This window comes from Pan troglodytes, chromosome 14 (genome assembly GCF_028858775.2).
Source record: "Pan troglodytes isolate AG18354 chromosome 14, NHGRI_mPanTro3-v2.0_pri, whole genome shotgun sequence".
NCBI classification, from domain to species: Eukaryota; Metazoa; Chordata; class Mammalia; order Primates; family Hominidae; genus Pan; species Pan troglodytes.
In genome coordinates, this window is record NC_072412.2 from 64,680,069 (window position 1) to 64,696,680 (window position 16,612).

Consider the following 16,612-nt stretch of genomic DNA (forward strand, 5'->3'; position numbering starts at 1 on the left):
CCAGTGTAATACAGGGCAACCAGTTCCATTTCAATTTCAGATAATCAGTGAATACTTTTTTTCAGCATAAGTATGTCCCAGTTATTGCTGGGTATACACTCACACTAAAAAGTATTCTTTTTTAAATCTGGAATTCAAATTTAACTAGGTGTTCTGTATCATATTTTTATTTTCTAAAACTGCCAATCTTAGATTGTACTAATGGTCAAGACTGACATGTTGCTCATCCTAGATTACAATGATAGAAAATGTTATAATTAGAACCAATTTCCAAACTCAGGATAAAGATTTTGTATTTACAATTGCATTATATAACCCATTTAAAGATACACAGGATTCAGGGAGGTAGGGAAATGGAGGTGAAATTTATAACAGCTATGTAATTTGAAAAATTGGGGATTTGTTTGGTTGGTGAGTAATTAATGATTTTTATGAGAATGTTGGTTTTGATTAATAGGAGTTTTATTTGTTATAAGTAAGGAGAGTAATGGCAGCATTTTTAAAGTAGTGTTTTAATGAGGGAAACTGATAGAAGGTTTTTATGGGGTGATGGAGAGGGGAGGAGGTGAGTTACTAAATGCAGAGGAGGGACTTTGGTAGTGTAGATGTAGTGAATTATGTCGGTACATAGGTTGTATGTTATGGTAATAAAGTTATAGTTTTTGGGGGAGTGGAGACTTTAATATAGTAAGGAAGAATGTTTCTTTGTATTTATTTATAAGTTGTTGGGGTTTGTCAGAAGTTGGTTTTAGTTGATGAAGTGACCGTGTTTTATATAGAGTTAGGAAGAAAAACAGGCTGTAACGCAGGAGACTGTAGTGCCTAGAGACCGTCCCCATCTGCTTACACTTGGAGAAGGTTTGGAAATTTAAAATCCAGAGGAAATTTCAATACCAGAAGATATTACTAATAATCACCTTCTTGCCCTGATTTCACTTTAGAAAATCAATCTTGCCAATGGGAGGAATTAAGCATAAAAGTATCTGTTATCACACAACCCCCATAAGCCTCAGAACATAACCTATAATGTATGCTAACACCATTTTGGCAGAATTAGCAAATGGTATTTAGTTTTTAATAGAAAATGTTTGAGGAAAATAGAAACAAATTTTTCAGTGCAAGACATGAAGTTATAGCATTCTATCTCTGCTTCTGAAGTGTCTTTCATCGCACCCTTTTTAACTAGACAATTTCTTATTGCTCAAATCTCACATCACCTACTACAGAGAGCCCTCTATGGATCACCTCCCTCTCCCATGGAGAATTCTTTGAGGACAAGGATCATTACTTATTCAGTTCTGTATCCCTAGAACCTAGTGAGAGGTGAAGCCAACTGGGCTTCTGGGTTGGGTGGGGACTTGGAGAACTTTTGTGTCTAGCTAAAGGATTGTAAATGCCCCAATCAGCACTCTGTAAAAACGCACCAATCAGCACTCTGAAAAATGGACCAATCAGCGGGATGTGGGTGGGGCCAAATAAGGGAATAAAAGTTGGCCGCAGGAGCCAGCAGCCGCAACCTGCTCTGGTACCCTTCCATGTTATGGAAGCTTTGTTCTTACGCTCTTCACAATAAATCTTGTTGCTGATCACTCTTTGGGTCTGCACCACCTTTAAGAGCTATAACTCTTACTGCAAAGGTCTGCGGCTTCGCTCTTGAAGTCAGCGAGACCACGAACCCACCGGAAGGAAAAAACTCCAGACACATCCGAACATCTGAAGGAACAAACTCTGGACACACCATCTTTAAGAACTGTAACACTGTGAGGGTCCACGGCTTCATTCTTGAAGTCAGCGAGACCAAGAACCCACCAAAAGAAACCAATTCTGGACACATTAAGAACCAGCAAAGCTCAAGAAATATTTGTTGAGTGAATGAAGAAGTGAAATCTGCAATAAAATTGCATGGAAACAGTAACCACTAAGCAGACTTTGAAATGAGAGCTGTAGAACAATCCAAAATGCGCAATTGCAAATCTTTAAAACGATATTGGAAAATCATTAAACTAAGATAGGAGTTAATAGGAATTAAGAGCATGAGAAACTTTGAGCCCCATGTTAGAAAAGTGATGTTCAGTATTTAACCTTAATGTGCTTAAGTTTTAATTAGACATTTCATGTACTTCCTTCTTGACCAGGCCCCATTCTTTGGAACAGAGGACATTCAGCACGGGTAGATATTTATAAAATAAAATTTCCCTATTTTCTAATAAAATAAATAAATTGAACCATAATCACATTGTGTTATTGAGGTCTCATCTAAATTTGTATGATCAGATATAGTGAGTGGCAATATAAAGTGCCACTACATTTTAGAAAATGAAACATTTTTAAAAAATCCCTCTTCACTGCCCCACTTCACTTGACTAGCCTAAAAATAATAATCATGAAATATTAAAAATAAATGAATAGGAGCAGCAGGAAGAAGAAGAGGTGAGAACAACCCCCAGGCCAACCAAAGCCCACTGTGCAGCTGCATCCCACGTCTAATCTCTACGTCCCACCACCATTGCCACCATGGCCAAGAAAAAGGCTGAAAGGGATGCTGAAGGGAGATTAAAGCCAAGGTGAAGGAAGAACCACAGAGGAATCACAAAGCTGTCTGCTAAACCTGCTCCTCCAAAGCCAGAGCCCAAGCCTAAAAAGGCTCTTGCAAAGAACGGAGAGGAGCCACCTAAAGGGAAAAAGGGAAAAGCTGACACTGGCAAGAAGGGAGATAACCCTGCAGAACATGGAGATGCTAACGCAGACCAGGCACGGAAAGCTGAAGGTGCTGGAGATGCCACATGGAGTGTGTGCATTTTTGGTAACTGTGTGCTTCTGATGACTGTACAGTTTGAAATACTATTTTTTATCAAGTTTTATTAAAACACAGAATTTTGTTTACTTTTCTGTTAAGCTTTGTGATGTGGTTTTGCCGTGTCCCTATCCAAAATCTCATCTTGAATCGTAGTCCCCATAATCCCTACGTGTCAAGGGCAGGACCAGGTAGAGGTAATTGGATCATGGGGGCGGTTTCTTCCATGCTGTTCTCCTAATAGTAAGTGAGTCTCAGGAGGGCTAATGGTTTTATAAGGGTCTGGAATTTCCCCTGCTTGTACTCAATCCGTCCTGCCACCCTGTGAAGAAGGTGCCTGCTTCTGCTGTGCCTTCTGCCATGATTGTAAGTTTCCTGAGGCCTCCCCAGCCATGTGGAACTGTGAGTCAGTTAAACCTCTTTCCTTTATAAATTTTCCAGTCTGGAGTATTTCTTCAAAGCGGTGTGAGAACTGACTAATACACTATGTTAGCACACAGAACACTTTACTGTTTTTTGGGGGAGGGGCAAATGTCACTAATAGAATGTTTCTGAAGCTGGATTAATATAGGGAAAATCCCTTTCCCCTCTAGCTCTGAGAGACTTTTCTTGGCTCCCAGGAGAAGGGATTCCCTTCTACTTGACTTTGACCACACGCAGCCACCTTGGCACAAATGCCTTGTGGTATGGAGAAACAAATTCTTTTCATGTCCTCTTCTCCCTTTCCACCTTCAGCAAAGACTTAACTCATTTAAACCCAGACACCTGTTGGGACCCGACCTCCAATAATTGATTACCAGGGTGCCAGGCAATCTGGACTTTCTGGTGCTGCCACTGAGATGGTGCCCCTCAAAAATCAGTGGTTCTGTTTCTAGATTGTGGATCTTCACATGAATTCTGCCATTTTTATTTCACTTCCTAAAAGTCAGCGTTGACTTGTGAAAAGTTGTGAACAACATGCTAAATGTGAAATGTCAACCCTCACTCTAAACTTTCCCTGTTCGGAGCATCAAATGGAGACTTCATGGGGTTTTATAGTGGCTTTCTGATTTTTGGTAGTCCGTTGAAGAAGGAAGTTTAAAAGTTGTATACTGTTAAGGATTGTTTGCCCATGTCCTGCCTGAAATATCATGACTGTTTATGAACAGTATCTTTAATAAAGCTGGATACTGTTTGACTTGAATAAGTTAATAAATAAATACATTAATTACATAAAATCTGAAAATATTCTTACCCTTAAACATGGGAATTATATTTCTAGATTAATTCAAGTATAAAACGATTTTTATCGACAAAGAGGTATATTGATTCATTATCTATTGCAACATGGGACAGGAGACAATCTAGCTATCCAGCAATCAGAAAATGGTTAAATAAGTTACAATACCTACGTTCAACTAGAAATTATTTAGCTCCTTAAAATATTGTTTAGAAAAACATTACTCACAAACCATTTATAATACTTCATTGTAAAATTAAATATAATCAAAATATAATTGAAACAAAAATATTATTAGGAAAAGTAATTGGAGAAAGTAGAACAAAAATAACATTTTCAAAAAAATGGTTATTTGACACTTTTTATGTGCCAGACAATTTTCTAAGTATTTTAAATATGTTAACTCATTTAAGCCTCATAACAGCCCTATGGAATAAGTACCATTATTATTGACAGTTTTACAAATAAGGATGTAAGAAACAAAGATGTTAAGTAACTTGCATAAAGTCACACTTTAAAATCAGTAGAAGAGAAAATATTCAAACAGAGGCTACCAATAGCACAGTTATAAGTATGCATCCATGTTGGCATTTATCACCTTTAAAAATTTTTCTTTATGTTTTGTCATATTGTATATGAAATTATTGTATATATAATTTCATTATTCATTACTTAATATTTTCAGCAAATAATATTTAATTGAGCAGGACTTTGAGACATTAAGATGAACTGTGCTGTTTCATCTGAACTTGAAATTTTTTTAGTTCTGCCTTACGAAAAAGCCTTTTTATACCCTGATATCTGAATATTTAGCAGTGAGGTCCACCATTGATATTAAATTCTTCTCGATGGCAAATAGCATACCAGGATATAATTTAATTGCAATTCTGGAAGGTAACAGAAAAAGATGAGATCACACAGGCCATTAATCTCGAGGCATAGGTGGAGATCAGTCAAGTGAAAAGGAAGCAGGTGTCTAAGTTAGATGGCAAGAGACACAATTAGTAGTTCCCCGGATTTGCACAGGAGCCTCCTGAGGCTCACGTAACCGCTTCCCAGCAGGCGTGCAGTCTGACACCTGAGATGGCAAGCTGAGCTAAGAAACCTCAGGATAGCAGTCACCTAGCTGGAAACAGGGTTGCTGCCAGAGGGAGGAGAGGGGTATGTGGCAATGCTCCCACAAATCCCTAAAGAGTGCTGCTCCATTTCCCTGGGCCACAGTCTCTGCAAGGTGTGCTGTAAACACGCCCTGGAAATGCATCCGTTCTACAGTTATTTCCATCCTAGTGTAGCACTCCTGTAGCCTTGTTTCAAGGCTTGTTTCAAGGCTGCAGAAGTGCTACGCTAGGATGGAAATAACTGTAGAATGGATGCATTTTGTTCTACAGGTTCAAAATGCTCATACTTAAGTACAATCTAGGGACACTTTATTCTAGAACCTGTGTGACTGAAATTATAAATGTGAACACTCCCTTATATGATTCACTTTTTAAAAAAAAATTTCATTGTTGTCTTTTGTACTTTGGCATTATCCAGTCAAAATTAATAACAACAAAAAGCTAAGGTATTATTTTTTTCAAGATGAACAGATCTTATAATCTCATTCTCGATAAAAATAACTTTAATGTGTTGAATCAGGTGAGATATCTAGATATCTAGCTTTCTAGTGTTATTCACATGTTTTAGAAGCATGTCTACCTCCATCTCTGTTCCTTTAAGTATGAATATTATCAACAAGAAAGGATATCTGAACAACGGCACTACAAGGAAAGTGATAGAATTTAGTTTATATATTCAAGTCCTAGGCTAAGTGCTTTCACAAGTATTAACATGTGAGAAGAAAATATTCCTCTTGGAAGTGATTGCCACATCATATCCTCTAACGAACAACTTTCTGTCACCTGATATTTTCTTATCATAAATAATATGCATGCATTGCCAAACACTGTAATCTGATTTTCTCTAGGTAACAGCTTGAAACAATGAAATACAACTCTGCTTTCTCTTTTACTAAATAATCGACTTAGCAAGTGTTACAGGACCAGTATTGAGATTCCTCTTCTGGACCATTATAATTTCAAATATTATGCTTCTCCATCTCCACCCATTAGATAGGTATATTGCAATACATGGGGAAAAAAGGTATAGCTATAGATATATCTCCAAGGACAAATGCTTTGTGTTTTATATGCTTAAACAGATTTTAGGATTGTAAACCCTTTTCAAGTGCCATGTTGCTGTAGAAATTAGTTATAATCTGACAATATTTGTTCACAGTAATGCCCTGTACAAACATATATTGGGGTTGGGTGTTCTAAATTATATTAGTACTAAACCTTTATGAAGACAACTGCTACAACATAATCCCTCTGTCTTCTGGATAAACTGTATGTCAACACTGTGTACACTTGGCTAAATTTTCAATGTGCATCAATTGTGGATTTGAATAAACTAGGCTCCTCTATAAATGTTCAGTCCTTACAGAGTTAGCATCTTTATCTGAGTTTATTTATCACATTGACTGCAGTATTAGTAAAAGGGAATACTGCTATAGATACTTAGGATGAATGTCATGTCTTTCTTAATGACATTTCCTGATTAATGTTTAACATAATGCGCTAACAGAGCTTGCACGTGGAGAGCAGGGCATCAGAATGCTTAAATACAAGGCCCACAGTTGCTAACTAAAAGTTACGAGCCCTGGATAAGTCATTTAACTATTCTAGAATCAGTTTGTTAGTGTCTAAACTATCTCGGAGCCCTTAAATCCGATCAGCCTATGTATGTCTTCTAAGACAAGCCATGGGTTTCTATTATTTATCCAGTAAACAATTTTTTAACCTTTATTACTATTCAAACAATGTAGGATGTATAGCATTGCACAGATTTCTTTCACAGATATTACCATGTAGATGCCAAATCATACAAAATGCAAGAAATTATTAAGGACTGTAATCAGCATCACAGGAAAGATGAAACATTTTCTGGAATTTCAAAGAAAGGAAAGCACACTGCATCCCATAGTCAACAAATAATAAAGATCTACCAGATGACAGGAAATGTGTTCAAGCCTTGCGTTTCATAGATAAAAAGCAGGCCTGCTCCTAACATTTGTGAGGCACAAAGCAAGAGTATAGCTGGAGGCCTGCATGTCACATGTCTTTATATTTAGAAATTAGACTAACAAACTATTATACCAAGTATGTGCTATCATCCTACTATAATGAGCCTAATTTTACACTGACCTCAAAGAGCAAATAAAAATTAAAATTCTCAGACTTTTCAGACTTCCTTACCCCTGGCTCTGCCCCTACTGCTCCATCCTCTCCCTTTATTTTCCCACCTCTTATTCCTAATCATAACCTAAGGGTCCTCACATGCACTCGTGTGGACACTCCAGGCCTGTGTGTCCAAGCTCCTTCAGTAAAAGAAAAAACTACCAACTACCATTGAAGAGCTGAGGAGAATTGTAATAGATAACATTAAAATCATACCATGTGGAAAAAAATATTAAAACCCTGTAGAAGGAAGTTTCTGGGGTTGATTGCAGAATGTGGAATTGCTCAGTTTGGTTAGAGTTTCAAAAAGAGAAAAACATTAATGCTAAACCCGTAAAAATAAGCCTAGATCATGATGTCAAAAGCTAGAAAGTTTTAACTTTATTTGGTAGGCAAAGAAGAGGGATTTGAAGGTTATTGAGCCCCTGCTTTGATTTGACATAATCAAAGCTGTACTTTAGGAAGATTAATTTGGCAGCCGAATGCAGAATGAGTAGATTAGAAGCAAGACTGGAGGTAGGGAGAAGAGTTATAGCAGTAGTTTAGGTAAGCAGTAATAAGACTGTTAACTAGGGCTAGGGTAATGTACAAGAAGAAAGGGTGGTGTGAGACAGTAGGGAGAAGGAATTGACAGCCCCTGATGAATCACTGGTAATAGGGGAAAGGAGAGAGATAAATCAAAGAGCACTCAGAGGTCTTGAGCTTCTGTGACTAAAAAAGAATATTGGAAGCCGTCAGCAAAAAGTCAGGAGGAGGAGCCAAACTGGGGTGAAAATGGTGAGTGGCATTGATGTGTGTTGTGTTAACAACATTAGCAAATCTCCACCCAGGTGAAAATGGCATTGAGACTTATTAATGCAGATCTGGAACATGGGAGAATCATCAGGAAATCTCATAAAGAGGTGAAACTCTTAAGTCTGACTTGTTTGAAATTAGTTATGGAAGCTATTCTTTATGCAATCTCAATGTCTACAGGTTTTCAAAATTTTCTCTGGCTCATAGGTTAGTTCCTTGGATTTTCAGGTTGCTAAAAATATATGTGTATTCTGAACAGTTATTTGCAAACTCTGGACCAGTTAATTCACTTTGGCAAGTTCTACCTTATAATCGATCGCACTGTGGTCTGCTTTGTTAGGATTTGGTGATAACAGTTCACATTTTTTTTCCTGCCACAAATCATTTCCCAATATCAGAACATTCAGTTTTGAGAATTTTGACTTTGTCCAGATTTAGACTTTATGCATTTGTCTAACTTAATGCTTACAAACAGTGAGTCAGCCTTTGGGCTGACAGATCTCTCAAACCTACTGCGAGGTGCCAGAAGCTCTTATGGCTCTCAGGTGACACATCCATTGGTTGATTGCAAAAGTCGTTGCCTTTTGTTCTCACTCATATTAGCTACTAAGATACAAACACCCAGACATGCACATCCACGCACACACACAGAGAAGCACATGCACACACAGAACTCACAATCTCAAGCAACAATAAAGATGACTTAATTGAGTTAATGCCTTTACTCCTGTGTTCTCAATAACATTACCCAATAACTCCTCTTCAGTTGTCCCTGATGCACCCAAATATTTCAGTCATTGTTGAAGATCTCAGGATGGCTGCCATTTATGCCAGGATGGAGAAAGAAGCCTTATTACAGTGAGAAAAAATCTCAGTCTTTGGGCAAACGGAAACAGAAACCAGCAATTGGGCTGCACACATTTCCCGGAAGGGACAAAGTCTATGTAAGGTCATTTTAGGTCTCTGCTTGCCTCCACTTTAGGAAAAATGCCGCTGCCAAACCCTTTGACTCTATCAATGCCTCAGCTTTCAGAGTTGATAGCTAAACCTATATCTCTAATTATCTTTTTATAAGTCTCCTCTTTCACATGTATCTCCAACCCAGGCAGCATGGTGAAACATACAGTTCATAATAAGGGAATGTGGACTACCTCGAGCATTTCAGGGTGAAGGCGAACTGTGGGTGTTAAAAGGGAAAATATTTAAAGATCAGTGGTGGTTTTCTGCTAACAGAAGTGTCAAGTTTTTAAAGGGGACATGTGGCACTAATAAAAGAGCATTTCATGAATGAAATAAGACAGACAAAACCAAAAATAGAAATAATATCTATAACATGCTATATAATGACTTTTGCATTGGCCAATTACCTATTGCCTCCCATAGCAAACAAAATCTGAAAAAGAGCAGACATAGATACACAATCTCCCATTTTTGCTGGAAAAAATGCTCTTTTCATCAGAACTTTGACCTACTTCTTATATATCTTGCCAATGTTTGCTTGATCATTCATTTATTCCTTGAATAAATTCCCAGTCAAGCCTAGTTCTCCTTACCTGGCCTTCACCTATTAAAGCCCTGGACAGACTGACTCTGTTTGCTTCTCTAACTTTCATAACTTTTCAGGATGCTCTTGACCCTGAGTCATAAATATACATACGTGTAACTTAAGAGTTATTTATAGGCCAGCAGTCATCAAAGGGACAAATATGCATGTTCCCAAAGTATATGTAACTACTTCGAAAAAGTAAAGAGGCCTTAAAACTAAATTTCTTAAAAGCTAGGGGGAAAAAAAGAGAGAATGTACCATAGGCAATATACAAGACTTCATTCGATCTGGGTTTGAATTATGGGATAAAACTAGTAAGCGCCATTAGTGATTCTGAAGATTAGTTGATACAAACATTTTCAAAAGGTAGTAAAGGATTTTTTTAATATTTGTCTTCTCAACTCACTATATGGTATTTTCTGTACCAAATTACATTAAACAATCATTTATATCTTCTATTTTTACTAATAAAAGAGAAAATAATTAGACTTTGGATTCGCAAGTACCACATTGAAATTTATGATTTTCATTAGATTGCTAACTATTTTTTAAATACCAGGAGTACTCTTACCACTACCTTTGAAGATCCTAGGAATCTGATGTTCTCAGTTGGGAGCCATTTCTTAAATTATTAGGCAGGTAAATGGATTAAATGCTGAGTTAAGGCAGGCCACTAAACACATGATGAAATTAGAGGGGTCAGGATTTATGACTCGACTTTCTTTAGCAAAAGAAGGGAAGGTGAGCCCAAGCAATAGACAGAGCTTGATGAATGAAGGAAACCAGGTTGATGAGAGATGCTGAAGTCAGACATCAGACTCATGGGAAGGAGGAAGATAAGGCAAGGTAGTCAAGCCATCGAATGATCAACACATAAGCCTACAGTGTGTTGAGACAACAGTGGCTGGTTAAGTGGAGTAAGTCAACCTTCCTGCTGGGGAATAGTTAGTGGTCAGGTTACAACAAATTCAAGTGTGGAAAAATTAGATCCAAGTTACACATCTAGTGGGACAACTCAAAATCTCCAGGAAACCCTGTGATTAGGGGAGATAAGTCATTCTCCTCTTAAAATGATAATTCTCCAAGTAGGTTTTCACAAAAGTCTTAAAAACCATGAAAAAGACTAATAAACAGTAACAACTTCAAGCATTATAAATTAAAAATAAAATAAATTTTAAAAAATCACAGGTTTAGCTCCACTGAACTAGATATACAATAGGCCTCTGGCACAGCACAGCAAGGATTCCTATTAATTTAAATAGGGTAAAATGAGAAAGAAAATTCACATCAGAACATTCATGAAATAAAAATGCAGGTTCTGAGCAAAGTCAACACAAGTTTACTGTCAGGGCTCAAAGCCTCCTGTACCTACTCCCAGTGGGGTGCCACCTTAATGCTTTCTGCTCAGTGTCCTATTATGTTTGAGTTTTGCCAGTTTGATCTTTAACTGTGAATTTCCTCTTCCTGATTGCACTAAGGCAGAATGCAATCTCTTTTTGAAGTCACTTTTGCTGGGTGAATATTTTAAATCTAGGTCTGTGTTATATAGAATATACAGAACATTTGTACCAGTTTACAGAAAAGCTTTAGCAATCATATCACATCTGTAAGCACTATTAATGTCAATGGAAAGGCAGTGAGCCTGATGATCCACATATATCTGCTAAAACTGCTGGAGCAGAGTAGACAATGAAGGAAGGAAAATACAGTATAGGAAACCAGCATGGTGCCAATGAGGTTGAAAAATATTGTAATGCTTTGCTTTTGAAATTGTTTACCTGTAGAATAAATCCATTAAAATATCAATATCAAACTATGTATCCTGAAACTAGTATTTTAGGGGAAAGTCTTTTGTTAATAAAAATTTTAATTATTTGCTTTTGATTTTTACTTGTTCATTCATGTTTTGTTTGTAATATATTAAAAGAAGAAAACACAACCACACAATTGGTAGATTATGTAAGACAACCATTGAGGTGGAAGAGTTTTCTCATTTCCAAGTTACTATGAGCATAACTCATAATTGTTAGCAGTTAACGGGTTAAATACGTATTACAGATGCATACATTTTTGTTTGTTTGTTGTTGTTGTTTCTTGAGATGGAGTCTCACTCTTCTTGCCCAGCCTGGAGTGTAATGGCACGATTTTGGCTCACTGCAACCCTCCGCCTCCTGGGTTCAAGCAATTCTCCTGCCTCAGCCTCCTGAGTAGCTGGGATTACAGGTGCGTGCTACCACGCCAGGCTAATTTTTGTATCTTTAGGAGAGATGGGGTTTCACCATGTTGGCAAGGCTGGTCTCAAACTCCTGACCTCAGGTGATCCACCCTGGGCCTCCCAAAGTGTTTGGATTATAGGTGTGAGCCACTGCACCCAGCCTCATAAAGTTTTATAATATATAAATTCAGATGGATTAAAGAGATAAAGTAGTTTTTAAGAACATCATAATTTTCCTGGGAAAAACAAATATGTATATATAGGAGCCTATTTAGTTTTCATCAATGATGACTGAACTCAGCATAAAATTGATATAAAAATTAAAGAAAAAGGATGGTAGAGTTCTAAGTTTTAAAAATTAAGAAATAAATAAAAATAAGATGCAAATTACAAACCCTGTGCAAAAAATCCAATATACGTGGCAAAAATTAATATTCCTACTAGAAAAGGGAGTCTTAAAATGGAATATTAAAAAAATTCAAAAAATTGAAAAAAGGGCAAAGATCTGAACAGCTAATTTCAAAATAAAAAATACATACAGTTTAAAATATAAAAAAATTATTTAACCTTATGTTATGAACTGAATTGTATCTCCCTATTCCACCCCCTAAATTCATACATATTGAAACTGTAATCCTCAATGTGATGATATTTGAAGGTAGGGCCTATGGGGAGTAATTAGATTTAGATGAGGTCATGAGGATGGGATCTTGTCTAAACCTTGTGATGGGATTAGTGTCCTCAAAAGAAGAGACGACACAGAGCTTGCTGCTTCTCCCTCTGTCTCTGTACGCATGCACTGAGGAAAGGCCATGTAAGGACATAGCTAGAAGGTGCCTGTCTGTAAGCCATGAAGGGAGCCATTACCAGGAGCCAAATAGGCCAACATGCCAAGCATGTTCACTCACACTTATAATCTCAGAATTTTGGGAGGCTGAGGCGAGCAGGTTGCTTGAGCCCAGGAGTTTGAGACCAGCCTGGGCAATATGGCAAAACCCAGCATCTACAAAAAATACACCAAAAATTAGCTGGTGTGATGGCACACACCTGTAGTCCCAGCTACTCGGGAGACTGAGGTGGGAAGATTACCTGAGCCCAGGAAGTCGATGCTTCAGTGAGCCATGATCATGTCACTGCATTCCAGCCTGGGCAACAGAGTGAAATCCCGACTCAAAAAAAAAAAAAAGGCCAACACCTTGATTTTGGACTTCTCAGCATCCTGAACTATGAGGAAGAAAATGTCAGTTTTTTAACCCACTCAGTCTATAGTATTTTGTTATGGCAGTCCACGCACACTAAGACACTTTATTTGTGTCTTTTGTTATTTGTAATGAATCCCTTTGATAATACCTGAGTTTATGCTAATGAGGTGACTTAGGATGGGATCCCTAGATAGCCTCAGGATGGAACTGGTTGCCAGAAAGGCCAAATGGTCAGTAAGTTGGAACTTTCAGCCCCACCTACTGATCTCTGGGAAGGGAGTAAGGAGGCTGGAGATCAAGCTCTATAAAAATTCTTCAACAGCAAGATTTGATGAGCTTCCAGATGTCTGATGCTAAACATATATGGAAATGCTGGGAGGGTGGCATGACCAGACAGGGCATGGAAGTGTGGAGCCCTACCCTCCTACCTCGCTCTATATGGCTCTTCCATCTGGTTGCTTATCAGTATTATTTGTAACATCCTTTAAAGTAAATAGGTAAACATAAGTAGTGTTTTGCTGAGTTCTATGAGCCACTCTAGCAAATTAATTGAACTTGAGGCAGAGATTGTGGGAGCCCCAATGTAGAGCTGATTGGTCAGAAGCAGAGGTCACAACTGTGGCTTGCAATTGGCATCTGAAGCGAGGATCGTGTTGAGGGACTGAGCCCTGAAAACCCAAGGGATCTGATGCTACCTCCAGGTAGATCGAGTCCGAATTAAATTAAGTTATAGGACACCTGGTTGGTGTCCACTGGAGAATTGCTTGGTGATGGGGAGAATCTCCACGCACATTTTGGTAACCAGAGGTGAAGTGTTCTGTGTTGAGTATTGAATATGTTAAGTGTGTAATAGTAGGAAAACACTTTCTTTTCCTACCTCAAATAGAAGCGCAAATCAAAATCCTAGGTAACATTTTTCATATAAAATTGGCAAGTATTTAAATATATAGTAATACCCTGTGTACGTGAGGGAATGAAGACTATAGATGTTTTATATACTTTTGGTGGAGCCATAAGTTGGTATATATTGTTCACAATTTGTCAATCTGTATTGATTCTTAAGTAGCTACGACCTTCAATCCTATAATTCAGTTTCTAGGAATTTAACTAGAAGGTAGTTCATCAGAATGTGATTTAGGATAGGAAACAATTTGAAATAATCTACACATCCAGTGTTAGGAGGGTCACTAAATAAATTTTATCCATAGGATGGGATATTTCATATCTCTATGTATAATTTAGATTTTCAAGTTCCTGTTTTCAGGTAACAAAACAAAGACTGGATTTTCCTTTTCTCAGCTTGGATATCAAAACATGAAGTCAAAGATAATAGAAAGATCAATCTTTATAATGCCAGAAAATATCTGTAGCCTCAAACACAGTGAAGGTTAACCAAGACTGCAGAAAGATACTAAAGAGGAGCCTCAAGGTTGCAGATTTCAGACAAAGTCAACAGTGTAGTTTTTCAAAGTAGGTGGCATATACTAATGGAAGAAATCCAGCAATCCCATATTTAAAAAATATGACCCAGCTGCAGGCAGGAAGCTTCCTGGTCCTAGATTGGCAACAAGTTGATGCCAGAGGGACCAGCCCAAGTGAGAAGTAGCAGCGGCCAGCCATATTTACAGGAAGCAGTCTGCAAGCAAGGCAGAGCAAAAGGGAGAGTCTCTACATTTTGAGAAGCCCTGAAGCTTCTGATCACTGTGGCTAACAGAAAATAAGAGCCAGGGTCATGTCTGACCCTGCTTCAAAAGAAACTTTATTATGAACCAGAAGAAATTCCTACTCATATAAAATATGGCTGTAGCCTGACCCTCAAGTGATTCTTGGGCAAATACCTGGGCAAGAATTAACTTCAATCAAATATGTGTACAATTTGAAAAAGAAACAGTGCAGAAGCTATATATGTACAGCAGATTATACCTATATATAATTATATAGAAAATTACAAGTGATTCAACAAAAACAAATTGCAGATAATTAACACAAGAAAAAATTGTTATGTCTTTCATGTCATGGAACATATGAAAATTGTCATCAAACACAGCATAGCAAATCAATATTTTAAATAACCTTTTAGATAAAAAATCTTAAAGCAGATAAATGAGTTTAGAGAAAATATATATAATAAGACAGTGAAACAAGAGAAATAAAACCAATCAGCAAAGACATGAAATGGCAGAGATGAAGAAAGAAGTAAGAGATAAATAGAAACTGTCATGGAAATGAGAATCTCACCAGAAGCAGCACAGAAGAGAAAGACAAACTGGAATGCCAGTGAGGAAGAGCTTGGGAAAGATGAGCTAATAAAAGTCAAAATAACTATTAAAAAGAAAGTTACTGTTGAGGAAGAAAGCAGAATAAATGGAATTTTCAAATACTTTAAAGTAATTTTTAGTTTTTTTAAATTTCCAGAAATGAAAGATAACTTGCATATACAGATTGAAATATCCTATCATGTCCTAGAAAAATCTGATCCAGGATCAAAATTGAGTCAAATGTTGGAAAAGTTTCTGGACTTCACAAGTAAAGAGTGGGGAGGAAGAATCACTAACATTTAACTTCATGAAAAGTAAAAACTCAAATAGATGCACAAGCATATGTGAAAGTAAAATGGTCTTTGCTTTATGAAGAAGCTGGCCTAGGTAGGGTTACAAATGGGTTTTACTGAACTTAAACAGCTAATTCCTACATCTCTGAAAATAATCAGAATAGAAAAATAGATGGAAAAATTTCAAACCCACTGTAAGAGACTAACATAAATCCAATTCCAAAAGCTGTTAATCATACCATCTAAAAAGAAAACTGTCGACTAATCATGTGTTTACAAACCAAAATAAAATATTAACAAATTAAATATAACAGTGTATTTAAAGAATAATACACCAAAATCAGCATAGTGAACCCCAGAATACATGTAAGCTTATACTAGGAAAACTATTAATGAAGTTTTTGACATTAGCTGACTAAAAGAGAAATATGAATAAAGAAAAAAGGGCCACATCAATTTCTAATTTTAAAATGAAAGGAAATAAAATCAGGTAAAGTTTCCCTACAGAACTCTAGAAAGGAAACGTACCTAGAAAGAAATAGGAAGTAATTCTACTGAACTTTGAATGATCAATGCCATCATTCATTATTTCATTTGCACTCTTATAAAACAGAATAAAACTTGAGAAAGAAATCATTGACATGCTTGTTAAAAAAGAAAGCGACCTAGCTTTCACTAGTTACAATCAATTTAGATTTAAAAACGGATAAACACAAAAGCGTATACAGACACAAATAATCCATGAAGTAGAAATTAGAACAGAAAATGTTTTCAAAGATACTAGAGGATATTTTCTAAAATACAGGAAGAACTTAATGTGCATATGAATGAGCATAATGTCTCTTAGAAATACATGCATTTATGCTCAATAATCGGCACTCAGAGTCTATCAATGTTACTGGATTTAATATATTAAATAAGTCACATATAGGAGAAAAAAAGTTAAAACATAAGAAAGTAGACAAAAGAACGGACAGAAAATAACAACTTAAATATATGTGTCTGTATAAAT

The 16,612-nt window shown here is 36.9% G+C and overlaps 1 protein-coding gene across 1 annotated transcript in view; it reads left to right on the plus strand.

Moving 5' to 3' along the window:
- The window catches only part of LOC129136777 (uncharacterized), a 156,018-nt gene extending 150,737 nt beyond the window's left edge, over nucleotides 1–5,281 (plus strand). The window contains exon 4 of the mRNA XM_063792173.1: nucleotides 2,410–5,281. The gene's annotated coding sequence lies outside the window, so the exon portion shown is untranslated. The remainder of the gene's footprint in view (nucleotides 1–2,409) is intronic.
- The last annotated feature ends 11,331 nt before the right edge of the window (nucleotides 5,282–16,612 follow it).